Source organism: Salvelinus alpinus, chromosome 21 (assembly GCF_045679555.1).
Source record: "Salvelinus alpinus chromosome 21, SLU_Salpinus.1, whole genome shotgun sequence".
Lineage (NCBI taxonomy): Eukaryota > Metazoa > Chordata > Actinopteri > Salmoniformes > Salmonidae > Salvelinus > Salvelinus alpinus.
The window spans coordinates 3,677,691-3,694,493 of NC_092106.1; positions in this window are offsets into that span (position 1 = coordinate 3,677,691).

The window sequence follows — 16,803 nt, forward strand, 5'->3', positions numbered from 1 at the left end:
TATCGTCGTCGTCGTCGTCGTCGTCGTCGTCGTCATCATCATCAATGCATTGTCGCTTGTATCATCCTAATTCTTAGAAAGGGTTGTTGCTGATGTGCATCTTAATTTCGAAGAGAATTAACTCATTGCTGCTTATTAAAGGTCCTGGATGAAAGAGGAGGCCTCGGTAAGCCTCCGATGCTATTTCTTGTTTACATTTAGCAGGTCTAAACATGCCCCCCCCCCATGCTGGTTTGCATTTAGCCCCTGTGATCCTGTGTAATTACTGCGCTCCGATGGGTGACCTGGGTTTATTTCCTACACGTGTCTTATTACATTGCCTAGCAGGCAGCCACGCTCACGCCTGACATACAATAAAGTCTGTGTCAGAAGCATTGGAGATGCCGGCACAGATAACCCCGCATTTACATTCAAACAGGGCTTCTGACAAAGCCTTAGCAACAGGCTCCTTAATCAGCTGCAGAGCTCCGTCCTGCTCTCTCTTTAAAGCACTGATCTTGAGAAGGAGCTTTAAATTGGAAATTATTACACATTAAACCCTCAAGGCCAGGCAAGATCGAACTAGGATCGATATCTTGCCTAGCACAATAAATCAGACGCTCTGTCTTTCCCCTGCTCTTCGCTCGCCCGCTACTGTTTGCTGAACATATTTAAATTTTCTTGTAACAAATTAATTCCAACATTTTCTCTTGATAGAATTAGGGCAAGTGCTGGTGCTGTCACAAGTGTTTGGCAGCTTCGGGGAGACAAATTGCCAGCCTGGACACGGGTAACAAGCGGCGGTGTTGAGTCCCTGATAATCTGCCCACTAATTCTCCATTACAGCAAAATGAAGCCACAAATCTTCCTGACAGCTGATCGATGTAAACATTGTTTCCCTCCTGATTGCCAGCTCTCCCAGTGGAGCTACTGTCCGCTTGCAAGCCGCTGAAATTACTCCCGCGGAGCCCTCCCTGGAAGCCAGTGTGCGCCTCGGAAGCAAAGTCACTGCTGTCGAGAAAGTAGGCTAACCGTCTCATTTTAGCTCAAGTCCCCACTTGTTAATCAAAATGGCCCGTGTTTAACCATTGGGAAAGGCAATTTGTTACAGCTGAGAAGTATTCTTTCTGTAATCACTGTTATCGGTCATAGGTGCAAGAAAATACAAATACAATGGGCGAAAGGGGAAAGAAAGGGGATAGAGAACAAACAAAAAACACATTTCAAAATCATGTCGGACTTAGGGAATAGTAGGGGTATGACGTTATTGTCCAGGTAGACTTTGACCAAATTTCATTGCTGACTAGTGGGAAGTTATATGAAATTACCAGACCCTTTAGAGTTGCACTAATGTCCTGTAAAGGAGAAATAGGAGTGCCATCCATGTGGCAGTCATCCATGTGCACTTAATTCAAGAGCAGATACTTTAATGACTCTTCCAGTGAGCCCAGCTACATTTCAGCCTCCCAGGAGCACCATCCATCTCCTACTGCCACCAATTCCGGTCTGCAACCCCCCTGCACAGGTAGGACATGTGTGTGTGTGTGTGTGTGTGTGTGTGTGTGTGTGTGTGTGTGTGTGTGTGTGTGTGTGTGTGTGTGTGTGTGTGTGTGTGTGTGTGTGTGTGTGTGTGTGTGTGTGTGTGTGTGTGTGTGTGTGTGTGTGTGTGTGTGTGTGTGTGTGTGTGGAGAGAGAGAGAGGGAATGTCCCCACAAGAATAGTAATTTTAGTAACAGTAACATATTGTTAGTCCCCACAAAGTGAAATGCTATTTCTAGGGGGTTTAAGGTTAAGGTTAGAATTAGTGTTAGAGGCCTTCCAAGTGGCGCAGCAGTGTAAGGCACTGCAGTGCTTGAGGCGTTACTACAGACCGGGTTCGAGAGGGTTCGCCGGGGGGGGCTTTATTTGGTTCATCACGCTCTAGAGACTGCTTGTGGCGGGCCAGGCGCCTGCAGGCTGACTTCTGTTGTCAGTTGAATGGTGTTTCGTCCGACACATTGGTGCAGCTGGCTTCCGGGTTTAGCGGGCGGGTGTTAAGAAGCGCGGTTTCGGAGGATGCTTGACTCGACCTTCGCCCCTCCCGAGCCCATTTAGGAGTTTGGGGAGTTGCAGCGATGAAACAAGATCATAACTGGATCGCAACTGGATATCACGAAATTGGGGAGAAAAAGGGGCTTAAAAATTTGAATAATATTTCTTTACAAAAATGTGTGTTAGGGTTAGAATGAGGTTTAAGGTTAGGAGCTAAGGTTAGTTTTAGGGTTAGGAGCTAGGGTTAGGGTTAGGATTACGGTTGGGGTAAGGGTTAGGTTTAGGGTTAGGAGCTAGGGTTAGGGTTAGGATTACGGTTGGGGTAAGGGTTAGGTTTAGGGTTAGGGTTAGGGTTAGGGTTAGGGTTAGGGGTAGGGTTAGGGTTAGGGGTTAGGGAAAATAGGATTTTGAATGGGACTGAATTGTGTGTCCCCACAAGGTTAGTTATACAAGACTGTGTGAGTGTGTGTGTGTGTGTGTGTGTGTGTGTGTGTGTGTGTGTGTGTGTGTGTGTGTGTGTGTGTGTGTGTGTGTGTGTGTGTGTGTGTGTGTGTGTGTGTGTGTGTGTGTGTGTGTGTGTGTGTGTGTAACAGTTTTCCTTCCGTCCCTCTCCTTGCTCCTACCTGGGCTCAAACCAAGGACCCTCTGCACACATCAACAACTGACAGCCTCAAAGCATCGTTACCTATCGCTCCACAAAAGCTGAGGCCCTGACAGAGCAAGGGAACAACTACTTCAAGGTCTCAGAGCAAGTGACGTCACCGATTGAATCGCTATTAGCGCTTACCCCACTAACTAGCTAGCTGTTTTGGACTCTCTCGCTACCGCACCTGCTGTCTCTAACTCTGAATGATCGGCTATGGAAAGTCAACTGATATTTACTCCTTAGGTGCTGACCCGTGGCACCCTCGACAACCACTGTGATTATTATTATCTGACCCTGCTGGTCATCTATGAACGTTTGAACATCTTGGCCATGTTCTGTTATAATCTCCACCAGGCACAGCCAGAAGAGGACTGGCACCCCTCAGAGCCTGGTTCCTCTCTAGGTTTCTCCTAGGTTCTGGTCTTTCTAGGGAGTTTTTCCAAGTCACTGTGCTTCTACACCTGCATTGCTTGCTGTTTGGGGTTTTAGGCTGGGTTTCTGTACAGCACTTTGTGACATTGGCTGATGTAAAAAGGGCTTTATAAATGAATCTGATTGATTGATTGATTGATTTCACACCGGTTACATGTGCACACATGTGTGTGTGAGCCGTGCGGTATAATTCATTCTCAACCTCTCTAATCAGCAGTGCAGAGCCGGGACTGGTCTTGCCTCAGATGGTTCAGATTGCTCAATCCAAGTGTGCTCCAACCACTGTTATGTGGAACAAAGACAGACGAGGGCAGAGCGATGGTTCTAAGCGCCGAGGAAACGAAACGCTTTTGAAAGATTGAGATGTCAAACAGTCAAAGCTCAGTACGCTTTATCAGGCTGTTAACTATCTGATCATATTCTTCACCATTATTCAAATCCAATATGCATACAATTACTGAGACTGAGATGCTCTTAAAGGGGACTGTCAACAGCATCCACAGGCTGAGAGAGGGAAGTCAGAGGAATTTGTAATGGGACGTTTGCTGTCTACGTTTGACAAAATTATCCAATATCTACATTTCCGATTGCATTTGTAGCAGCAGTATTTCCATGCTCATCTGTTTTCCAAAATAATAAATTAGTTTGCCTGTAAAGACGTTTTCAGCGGGAAGAGATCATTTTGAGCCAATCAGACGGGGTATGACGGGTAGGCTATGCACCTCACATAAGGGGTCACATTGGGAGAGGGTGGAGTTCTATCACCTTAGATTGAGAGACATAGAATGGAAGTTGAGTAGAATCCTTAATAATATGTCTATATCATGCAAAAGAAATAGGCCTACATCTTAGAGGCAGTTTCTCCACCTACAAGATCCCAATTCTAGGACCGTGTCCCTTTTAAAACGTACTTTCTCTGAATGACACTTTTTTGTTTTTCTTTTCCATGTTTTAGCTAGCAGGTCATTCATCAGTAGGGCTAGGAGTTTTCCCGAGCACCTGACCCAACCAGGATAAACTCCTGGCCCTAGTCATCGCTGGGTAATGCTCTGATGTCCTTGTATCTCAGCAGCTGTCGTCTGCTGCCGTGACTGCGGTCTCTCTGTTCTGTTGTAACTGTACGAGAGTATTTATGAGGCCTATTCACAACATGCCCAGAGGCCATGTGTACCAGACAGGGACGAGAGCCTTAAGAGGGAAACAGACATCCTCTATTGGCTTTAAAGGTTACTGCTTTTCCAGTTGGTCCCAGTCTGGCAGCGTCACTTGCATTATGACTTCATCACCCCGGAGAGGAGGAAGAAAGGAAAGAAAAACAGTTTGCAGCCATCCGTCAATGTCCGTCTCAAATTACCGCTCAACCAATCACGGACCGGGATCAATAGGGAACGGCCGGCCGGGAGGGGAGGAGAGCTGGAGGTGGCCACTGAAAGACGGAAGAATAACTGATCAATAACTAAGGATAGATTTTGTCATTTTGAAAACCGCTGTCATTGGCCGCCGACCCCTACATGCGCAGAGCTATATCCGAACCCCTCCCGGAGCGGACGTGTCAGTCGATCGGAGTTCTGCCTTCTTTCCCTTTGTCAGCCCGTCCGTCAGTCTGTCCGTCCGTCCGTCCGCCAGTCAGTCAGTCAGTGAGTCCTCGCTACTCAAGACCACAGCTCAGATCATAAGGGATTGTCACACCACTGAGCCGAACTAGAACCGAGCTGTACTGAGCTGGCCTGGTGACGCTTTCGCCTAGTTGCTGCAGCCGTGCTGAGAAGGACAAAGTGACAAAGTGAAAAGAAAATATTAGAGCAAGTACAGTTTATCTGCACGGTGCATTTTAAACAAGGGCTGTGTCCCAATTATCTCTCCTTCCTCCCAAAGTGTGGACTTGTTCTCTTCCCTTCACTGATTTGAAAGGAAATGATTGGTACAAAAAAAAATGGTGGAAACTCCCACTAGCCCATGCCTCCACCAACGCAATGCTTTTAGATTTGTGGGAAGTAGTGAGCGAGTGTACACTTCAGGAGAACGTAGATATTATTGGGACGCACCTATGGAGCCTGTCCTGAACTAGTCCCCCACAGTGAAGACCATGACAATTCGATGTGAAAGGGGTGCCGCCCTGATTAACTCAATAAGATACAAAGATCTAGTTTATCGAGATGCTCTTCACTCTAATGGCGGTTTGATTGGAGCCAGTGGATTTATTGACATGTGAAGTGGACTGATTAATGAGGCTTTAAGTCAGTAAGGATAATAGTCGTTCACAAGGCTTATTTAAGGCTCAAACAGTGACTGGTGCTGAAGCACGCAGAAGTCTTTTAAATCACACTTTGCACCTCCCTCGATGGGCATCTATTGGTACATTTCCACTATCAAGTTTAGCTCTAGCGCTTGGCCCAGGCACCAGTGCTCCTATGGAAAAACACAATATAGGGTTGGTTAAGGTGGCAATGCAGCTATAGGCCAATGGGTGGGCAGTAGGCCCTATTGATTTCAATATTGACTGCTGGCTGAGTCTATAAACATATTTCTAATTTAAAGCTAATTATAATTTGATAGTGAAGTCTCGGGGAGGGTTTAAATGTAACGTTGAGAAAACGTTAGGGTCAACGCCAGTGGTGGCGTTTGATTCTGATGCGTGATGATGCATTGATGGAAATGCCTGGTTTGATTGTTTTTGAAAATGTACCGTTCAGACCATTGGCCCTCACATTGTCCAGGTCGCAGTTGTAAATGAGAACTTGTTCTCAACTGGCCTACCTGGTTAAATAAAGGTGAAATAAAAATGAGAAGAAATGAACAATAACTCTTCATACACCATGTACGTGAATTTTGTTATTTGAGATGATAACTGATTTTATATCTTATTATAGGTTTACTGTAATATCCAGAGTTCTAAACTGGCATGGACATGTATCTTCCATGTATCTGTATGTAATGTAAAAACTCTGAGAATTCATTTGATACATCTAGAATATATATCACAAAGATTTTCTAAAATGGAGAAGTATGTTTTTTCATTGCAAGGATTCAGAGCGGTAACAGTAGCTACTGTACAATAGCAAACTGAAGAGATGTTAACATACTGTCTATCATACTTAGATTGCAGAGTGTTATGTTAATGACTGAAGAGGAAGATCTTGTACAGAGGGTAAGTAAGGTTGCAAGTTGCACCAGATGGGAAAGGCCTCATCGCGGTGGTTCTAGACAGAACAATGTCAACATCAAAAGGAACAAACTCCATCCTATAGTACAGTAGTGCATCTGTCAGTGGGGGTTAAAGGTGACTTGGTAAGGCCGTGGTTGTAGCTCAAGTCTCAAATCACCGGATCAGAATTGCTCAAATTGACAGCGAGACCTGTATGCCCACTGAATTAATCTCCATTTAGTTTTCATTTTGTGGTTGTTTCTTTATTAGCTTCCTCCATTTATTTATTCATTTGGTTTGCTTTTAAAGGGGAAGAAGTGACATGTCCCGGGGCGTATTTTATTTTTTTAAATCCAATGATTTAAAGTGTAACATTTTCAGACTCGAGGGTCACCGCAGTGTTTTTTTCCACGCTCCCCCTGAAATCGATCGTTTGTGAAGAACTCAAACGGAGAGGGTGGACTCAGGGGTGCTCTAGCAACACGGGTGGAATGAAAGCGCTGCTGGGGACGCAGGCTTGCGGGTGGAGAGAGAAAAACTCCCCGCTCCTCTCCCCATCAGAGCATCAGCGGGGTGACCTTGGAGTCAGAGAGAGCGGGCGGAACGACCCCGGTTCCGGCGTAGGCTCTGTTCTATTCACAGGCGGAGGAATTTGGCAGCCGGAGCCCAGTTGCAGTGCAAGCTCTTGCCCTAGCTTAAGTGAGTGCAAATTGTCTGAAATAAAACTTTTAAAGGTCGATGTTAATTGGATTGGGTTCATGCATACTAAGTCCCAATTACTTGAGTTCCTCTGTCTTTAAAAGGCTTGTTCTGTTTTGTTAATGTGGTGGAATGTTGAGTTTGTACATCCAGAAACAGGTAAGGGACATGCTGTGTGTATGTGGCCCGGTGGTTAATAAAAAGTGCAACACGGACAAACAAACACAGGCGATGCTAGACAGTGGCTATCAAACAAACAACATATAAAGGATGTCTGCTGAGAAACTGCCTCCGGTGAGAAAATGAGAATGAAAAAGGTGACGGATGGATAGATAGATAGAGAGAATGACAGAATGAGACACGGGGGAGGGCAGCGGTCTTTGTGTGTCTGTGTGTGTGTGCGTATGTGTGTGTGTGTGTCCGTAGGTGTATAGGTGATTGCGTGTGTGCATGGAAGCGTGTGTGCGTGTGTGTGTGGACGTATATAGCCTACATAAATCTGTGCGTGTGTAGGTGCCTATGTGTATGCCACTGTATCTGTTTTCTCAGTCAAGGTGTGATTCATCTCTCCCTCTTGTGGTGTAGCTTAGCGGCGGCGACGGCCCTTGTGCTGCAGCCCCACGGGGGTCAACCGTGTAAGGAACATAAAAGGCCAATTTAATTTAGCGCGTACGCGGTTACAAAGTATTTTAATTCAGACAGCTGTGACTGAGGAGTTAATATTTTACTTGTCAGAAGTGGGGCCGAGGCCAGTGAATCATTGTAATTCTCATTAAGAGGCTCTCCCCTAGCAGCGGCCTAATGCAGAATAATGAAAGTCAAGACTGAGTGAGATTCTAATGCCAGTTGAGCCCTATCTTTTAATATTCCGCCCTTGATGGATTAGGGAAGCAGGAAATTCATCTTGGATCATAGGGCCTAATTTAATAAGGGGATCATTCCAGGAGTATTGCATTTTATAATAATGTCATTTAAAGTGTCGTCTTCCATTTTTACCTTCCCATATGTATGCTTATATAATGGCACCGGAGGGATCCATTTTTACAGTAGGGGAATCTCCTTGTGGCTCCTGTCCGCTCCTCTTTTTGACCACACCGTCTATCTCTCTCAGGTCTACAGGTTGTGCGACAGTTTAAATTTCACATTTTGGTGATGAAGGCAATTGGGTGGTTATATAGGACAATAAGTCCCTCCGGAGTTAATCTAGCACGTTGATATTAAATATTTTCTCCAATTATATTCTAATGAATAGTATTTAGGAAAATCACTGTGTATGAAAAGTGTTAGCAGCGTCACCCGAAGAAAGCAGATATGATGATTACATTTGCGACACTGCGTACCGCGTCTGTTTAATAAATTACAGTGCTATATTTACCCGTAGGATTTTTTTCATCTGGGGAATAAAAATGGTTGTTCTTCAAATATATTAGGAACTGTCATTGTTTGCTGCAGCACAGAGGTGAACACACACGTACTGCACCATACAGCCGTGAGTACATAGGCTCCTCTGTGTGGAATTGTTTCATGTTAATGTAATTCCATGAAACTGTATGTATATCAGTAACACTTGAGGCCAACAGGTATAATGCTTGTCATAACCATATATGAGACATGAATATGTTGAAAATCCCAAATTGTTTGCATAGTCAATTTACACACAGCACTGTCACACACACTTACCCCACCAGACATGCCACCAGGGGTCTTTTCACAGTCCCCAAATCCAGAACAAATTCAAGAAAGCGTACAGTATTATATAGAGTCATTATTGCATGCAACTCCGTTCCATCTCATATTGCTCAAATAAACAGCAAACCTGGTTTTAAAAAACAGATAAAGCAACACCTCACGGCACAACGCTTCTCCACTATTTGACCTAGATAGTTTGTGTGTGTGTATTGATATGTAGGTTATGTGCCTTAAAATATATATATATATGTAGTTCTGTCCTTGAGCTGTTCTTGTCTATTAATGTTCTGTATTATGTCATGTTTCATGTTCTGTGTGGACCTCAGGAAGAATAGAGTTTTGAAACAGCTAGTGGAGATTGTAATAAAATACGAAATATGAACCTCTTTAATATCTTATTGTCACCTCATAATGATCCTGATCTGGGATGGAACTTACAGGGAAACTTCACAAATGTTCAACTTCATAATTCATGATCTCCAGCACCACCCCAACATCAACATATGTGAAAATGGTGTGTTTCTATGTTTTGTAGTAAAAAAAAAGATAGAGAAAGACAAGTGTTTCCAACGACATTGTCGGTGTGCATCGTGCGGTTTTGACCAATTGTGAGTAGGCATTGCCTACTAAACGCCTACTAATTGTCTACTAATCACTTATCTTTTTCACTTATCTTTTTTACTACAAAACAGAAACGCGGCATTTTCACGTGTGTGGATGTTGGGTTGGTGCTGGAGATGATGAATATGAAGTAGAATTGTTGTCATTTTTTTTCTTTTAAGCATTTTGGGTTTGGAGAGTGTATATATAGAAAGGTATAAGATATTATAAGGCTCCTAATAAGACTTTAGAAAGGCTCATACTGTAACGGCTGTCGTCGGGAGAAGGAGAAGAGGACCAAGGTGCGGCGTGGTAAGTGTTCATATTAGTTTTAATAAAATACGAAACACTTGACGAAACAATAAAACGACAAACGAACAGTCCTGTAAGGTGAACACACAAAACAGAAAATAACCACCCACAAACACAGGTGGGAACAGGCTACCTAAGTATGATTCTCAATCAGAGACAACGATAGACAGCTGCCTCTGATTGGGAACCATACCAGGCCAAACACATAGAAATAGAAAACAAGGACAACATAGAACACCAGACATAGAATGCCCACCCAAACTCACGCCCTGACCAACCAAAATAGAGACATAAAAAGGATCTCTACGGTCAGGGCGTGACACAGACATGCTTATAACAAGCAATAAAGCATTATGCCACCTTTAAAAGTAAAGTGTTACCACATTGTGTGTGTATGAAGTCGTGCTTTAAAGGGGAGTTCTGGGATTGATAAAAAAAATTACTTTCAAATTCATTATATATGGTCTGTTGTTGCTAGCGATAATAATAAAAACACTGGGGGAAAAAAAACGATTTTATATATTTTCACGGGCCCGTGCAGTACATCTATGGACCCCTCGGTTGAATATTCCTGATATTGCCTTTGATTCTTGAGGAATATAACTTATATTGTCTCATGAGCTTAGTTTAACTGTCTTTCTTCATCACAACCCAACATATACGATTGTTTTATAAACTTCTCTCAGATTACAGTATATAGCCTCTCTAAGATGGTCCGGCCAGCATTGCAAGGAGATGTGCTACGTGTGACCTTTTAAAGGGGTCGCGGTACTCATTAAGAAAACAAGGTGTCTTTAAACACTTTCTTCAAAATGACAAAGTGCTTCCTCTTTGCCCCTCTCATGTCTTTGGCACCTATATCCACCTACTCTATTTCTCCCCTTCTCCCTCCCTCTCTAACTCTCTCCACTATCTTTTCACCTCTTATCACCCTCTTCCTGCTTTAGCTCGTCTCAACCCCCAACATTCTGCTGGCCTTGGCCCTCTTGGTTAAAGAACTTGAGAGTTCAATGTACCGCATTCAGTTCAGTCCATGTCAACCTTTTGGTTAAAATGACACGTAGTTGGGGAATTTGATGCCATCTTTCATTTGGTTTCCTTAACCAATGATGCCTTTAGGAACACAGTTTACAGTCAAGACAACGTGTCTGTTATTTTTTGCATTCTATTGATATTCGTTCCCCAGTCATGTGTCACTTCCTTGAGTTATTTTGATGGAAAAATTTAAGTTGAGAAAAGTGCCACCCAGTGTTCTGGTGGTGAACTAAAAAAAACGTTCACTTTCACATACGCGTTGGACTGACATTCCCTTCTACCAGACTAAAGTTTTTGTTGATTGTTTTGTCAATTTCAAGGGCAAATCTCAAATCCTTTGAATAAATATTGGCTGTGTTCATGATGTTCTTCTGAACATATAAGCAACATGTGTACAATGGGTTTTATAGTGTTCTGGTAGAAATACTACAGTGTGTGCTTAGCTGAGACAGAGACAGTGTGTGTGTGCGTGTGTGCGTGCGTAAGTAGATGCTTGCCTGCATGCGTGTGTGTGTGTGTGTGTGTGTGTGTGTGTGTGTGTGTGTGTGTGTGTGTGTGTGCGTGTGCGTGTGCGTGTGCGTGTGCGTGTGTGTGTGCGTGTGTGTGTGTGTGTGTGTTTGGAAAATGTGTAGACAAGAAAAAAGGTTTAGGGGTTAGGCTTAGGGTTAGGGTTAAAATTAGGGTTAGAAGGTTTAGGTTTAGGGGTTTGGTGTTAAGGTTATGGTTAGGGTTAGGGTTAAGGATAAGGTTAGAGTTAGGTTAAGAGTTAGAGTTAGGGTTAATGCGTCAGCATGCTTCAGTTTGGCTGGCACCTAGCCAATCTCGGCTAGGCAAACGGAATGAGTGTGCTTGCGTACTTCCTTAATTCTTATGGCTGGGAGCAGTATTGAGTAGCTTGGATGAATAAGGTGCCCAGAGTAAACTGCCTGCTACTCAGGCCCAGAAACTAAGATATGCATATTATTAGTAGAGTTGGATAGAAAACACTCTGCCGTTTCTAAAACTGTTTGAATGATGTCTGTGAGTATAACAGAACTCATATGGTAGGCAAAAACCTGAGAAAAAATCCAACCAGGAAGTGGGAAATCTGAGGTTTGTAGGTTTTAAAGTCTTTGCCTATCCAATATACAGTGTCTATGGGGTCATATTGCACTTCCTATGGCTTCCACTAGATGTCAACAGTCTTTATAACCTTGTTTCAGGCTTCTACTGTGAAGGGGGAGAGAATAAGAGCTGTTTGACTAAGGGGTCTGGCAGAAGGCCATGAGCTCAGTCAGGCGTGCGCCCGTGAGAGGTAGCTGCGTTCCTTTTCATTTCTAAAGACAAAGGAATTGTCCGGTTGGAATATTATTGAAGATTTATGATAAAAACATCCTAAAGATTGATTCTATACATCGTTTGACATGTTTCTACGAACTGTAATGGAACTTTTTGACTTTTCGTCTGGCCTGCGCCTCGTGAATTTGGATTTGCGAACTAAATGTGCGAACAAAAAGGAGGTATTTGGATATAAATGATGGACTTTATCGAACAAAACAAACATTTATTGTGGAACTGGGATTCCTGGGAGTGCATTCTGATGAAGATCATCAAAGGTAAGTGAATATTAATAAATGCTATTTCTGACTTCTGTTGACTCAACATGGCGGGTATTTGTATGGCTTGTTTTGGTCTCTGAGCGCTGTACTCAGATTATTACATGGTGTGCTTTTTACGTAAAGCTTTTTTGAAATCGGACACAGCGGTTGCATTAAGGAGAAGTTTTTCTATAATTACATGCATAACATTTATATATTTTATCAATGTTTATTATGAGTATTTCTGTAAATTGATGTGGCTCTCTGCAAAATCACTGGATGTTTGGGAAGCAAAACATTACTGAACATAACGCGCCAATGTAAACTGAGATTTTTTATATAAATATGAACTTTATCGAACAAAACATACATGTATTGTGTAACATGAAGTCCTATGAGTGTCATCTGATGAAGATCATCAAAGGTTAGTGATTAATTTTATCTCTATTTCTGCTTTTTGTGACTCCTCTCTTTGGCTGGAAAAATGGCTGTTGTTTTTCTGTGACTAGGTGCTGACCTAACATAATTGCATGGTATGCTTTCGTCGTAAAGCCTTTTTGAAATCGGACACGGTGGTGGGATTAACAACAAGTTTATCTTTAAAATGGTGTATAATACTTGTATGTTTGAGGAATTTTATTTATGAGATTTCTGTTGTTTGAATTTGGCGCTATGCACTTTCACTGGCTGTTGTCATATCGATCCCGTTAACGGGATTTCAGCCGTAAGAAGATTTAAAAGACCTTCGCTTGAAAAGCTAGAAAAAAGCGGCAAAAGTACTATTTGTTCATTTTGAGACACCGTAGCCAGCATACACTTCCTCAAAATAGTCAGAATTAATCTAAGATAACTCAAAAAATCAGTTATTCATTTTGACATTTTTGCCAAGGAAATCTTAGTCGCACTATTTTTCATCGAAGATGTTTAGTGCTGTATTTCTCAATGAAAAAATGTACATGAAAATGAGCCATCTCTCATTGAATGACAACAAAGACTTTACTGAATAATCCCTAGTGCTTGTGTGCCCAAACCTTGTGTGCCCAATCAGACCCAAAAAATTTAACCGAAGTCCAAAACGAACAGAAATGTCACAAAATGATGTCATAATCTGGATAAGAGCGTCTGCTAAATGACTTAAATGTAAATGTAAATAATAAAACTCTTCCAAACTGTTTTGGGTGGGAAGCATGTGGACGCCTTTAGGGTTAGTGGTTAGGGAAAGTAGGACTTTGAATGGGAATCAATTGTTTGGTTCCCAAAGGGATAGCAAAACAAACATGTGTGTGTGCGTGTCGGTGTGTGTGTGTGCGTGTGCGTGTACGAGAGAGAGTGTGTGTGTGTGTGTGTGAGAGAGAGAGAGAGAGAGAGAGAGAGAGAGAGAGAGAGAGAGAGAGCGAGAGAGAGAGAGAGAGAGAGAGAGAGAGAGAGAGAGAGAGTGTGTGTGTGTGTGTGTGTGTGTGTGTGTGTGTGTGTGTGTGTGTGTGTGTGTGTGTGTGTGTGTGTGTGTGTGTGTACGAGGCAGGGGGGAGAAAGAGAGGGAGCGTGAGTATGGGCTAACTCGCAAAGATCTATTTTTACATCCATTTCAGAATGAGATAGTGTCCCTCTCTCACACTCCCCACTGTGGTGGAAGCTAATGCTGGGCTATTTAATTAGACATTGCCAGATTGTTGAGCCAACATTGTAATCCAATAGAGCCACGGTAGCCCCCGTTAAATCCTGTCTCCTCAAAGAGCCGTTTGGCCCCTGTAATGCATTTCCAAGCAGCTCTTCTCTTTTTCTGTCCTTCCTAAGCTCGGGACATCAATTTACATTACATTGCATTAAAACACGTTACATTCTCTTCTCTCTCTTCTCCAGTGACACCCCCTCAGGCTCTCCCTCAACCCAATGCTCCCTGTTGAACTTGACACGGACCCTTACCATAATACATTACCTACCACACTCATCATATTATCCCATAACAAGTGTGTGTGTGTCTGTCTGTCTCTTATGAATTCATCCAAGAGAACGGGCCGTGGGGGTGGGGTGAATTACCATAGCGACACACCTGTCAATACTAGTGGGAGGATGAGGAGATGGGGGTGGCAGGATCAATAAATACATATATCGGAATGAAATAGCTGCATGACAAATGCCCCTGGTGCATCTAAATCCTATTTGTTAAAAAGTGTCACCTCACCGCTGCTATCCATTCAACTGTCCCCTCTCTCTCCTCAGCATAGGCATAAAAAAAGAAACGGAAGGAACTACAATAGAATGTCTTCAGAAGGAGACTTGGCCTCCATCTTTTTCTATACAAACACCACATTATTTATTTGGCCACTCATGTGGAGGAAACATAGAGAGGAAGTTGTGTGTGCTGTAGCCTAGTTAAATGGAGCTGATAGACGCAGTGACATTAATTGTCACACTCCACTAACAGCTCCTCTGGACAATATTTTGGTGTTGTCATGAGATTTAACAACACAGTATGAATGAAAGCTGTGGTGATTTCCCATCATTAAAAGATCCTTTAGCATGTGGATACAAATATAGAGTCATTTACAGGTAGTATTTTGTCATTTCTTACATTAAAGAACTTCATAGGACACACGCCAAATTTCCCCCTTTGTGGAATTACATTCTGAAGCAGGGCTACAATCAACCCGTGCTGTTCTGAAAAAAGTATGTGTAATTCAAAACAAATATCCGATGATTGAAAAGCAGAAATGCAATAATACATAGTTAATTTACTTTGAACACTTGGTGGGGTACAGGGGAAGGGTATTTGTCAATCACTTATGAGGGGGCATTGCTCTAAGTCTTCACCCCCTTAGTACAGTGTGTGTGTGACCCTTCTACCATGGACAATTGCCCATAATGCCTGGCTAATGTCTGAGAGACCGCAAAAGTTCCCCACCGCTGCTTTTGTCTCTCTCAGAGGCCGAACCACATGTTATGTGCACCCATCGCCTCACCAGCTGCAACTGGAAATGAATTCATAACAAATAAATGCAATGAGTACATAAAAATGTGCAAATTGGCCTGGGGGTACATAAACAGGACGCGGAGTAACAATCTGACTTCTTGTTTTGCGATGCCCTGTTTGATTTCGTATCCACTTGGTTACCTGAACGGAATGAGTTGGGAGACTGTTGTTTTCTTCAACAAACCTTTTTTCTTCCATGCAGGGTCCAAATCTGTGTGAAGCAACACCCCGTTTTCATCCGAATAAAGTCATATTCTGGGTAAATGCTGTGTTTGTCTTATGAGCGCAACATACACCAAGCTCTGCGGTTTAGCCACCCGGGCCTACGGTCCACATGTGTGATAACAGAGTAATATGAAGGCCTAATTGCTGGTCTGTGTGCTGTTGGAGGGAGTTTTCGGGCAGGTTTCTTTTTCACTTTCACTCCATTTGATGCCTTTGAAGTCCTTCTTTCATCTTGTGATGCTCCTGATGTCTGTTGTCTTTTGTCTGGCCGTGTGTGCACATTGCTCTTTGAACGCACTTAATATATAACAAAGGCAAACCTTTAGAGAGCCCTATTTTATCTTTTCTTTTTCTTCTAGCTTTGTTTTTTGGGTGAAGGACTACTGGTTTCGCTCGAGCGTTTTCGACTCTGACACAAGCACACACACACAAGGGCACATACACACAGACAGCGACACACACACACAAGCACACACACACATACACACAGCAACTTCACACACAGCAACTCCTTTCAGTTTTACACAGACAAACACAGACGGGATGAACGTAATCCCACAACTCTGGATCAGAAGGTTGCGTGTTCAATCCCCAACAAGGTCTCACAGTCTCACATCAGAATTAGACGTTCATCCATGTTTCTCAAACGTCACATTTCAAAGTGTGAAGATTAAGTTTAGGCACTAACTCTGAATTTTTATGGTTGGGGTTTTGTTCAGGCATTAACTCCGAAATCTTAAGGTTAGGCAATAATTCCCGAAAGGTTAAGGTAATGGTTTGGGATAGGCTTAAATCAGAAATATAAAAAACGACTTTCTAACGCTGAATTCGAACATGCAAACCTTTTGCACCGGAGGCAAATGCTTAGTGATGAACTCTTTATGGTTAAGGTAAGGTTTGAGGTTTTGGGATAGGATTAAAACATCCCTGGATTCAACCATGTGACCTTTGGCACCAGAGGCAAATGCTTACACCCATTCCTGTCTACAATGCCCAAGCAAAACCAAAACCTACTTGAAGGTAACAGCGCTGACTGTTGCCCCTAGTGGCCGGTTTCCACGTCATCTCCCGACGTCCTCAGACATGGATGAACGTCTAATACTGACTTGTATCACGGATGACCTGGCTGCTATCTCAGTGGTGAAAACTCATTTTTAATATTGTTTGGTTTTAACCCTATCCCAAACCTTAACCCTTTCCTTAACTAGCATGCCAGTAGATACCCATAGACTTCCAGTCATTACACTAACAATATAGTTAGCATTCCCATGCAAAACGACCTCTTAACTTCCTTGATACTGGACACAGAGACATAAACATGGTATCCACAAATTCATAAAGGGCCTCATTACCAAAATCCAGAAGTATGCCTTTAATGTTTTAACCCTATGCAAAACCTTAACCCTTAACCTTGTAAATTTGACATTTGTAACAACTTTGACATTTGACTTTTGGAGAAAAG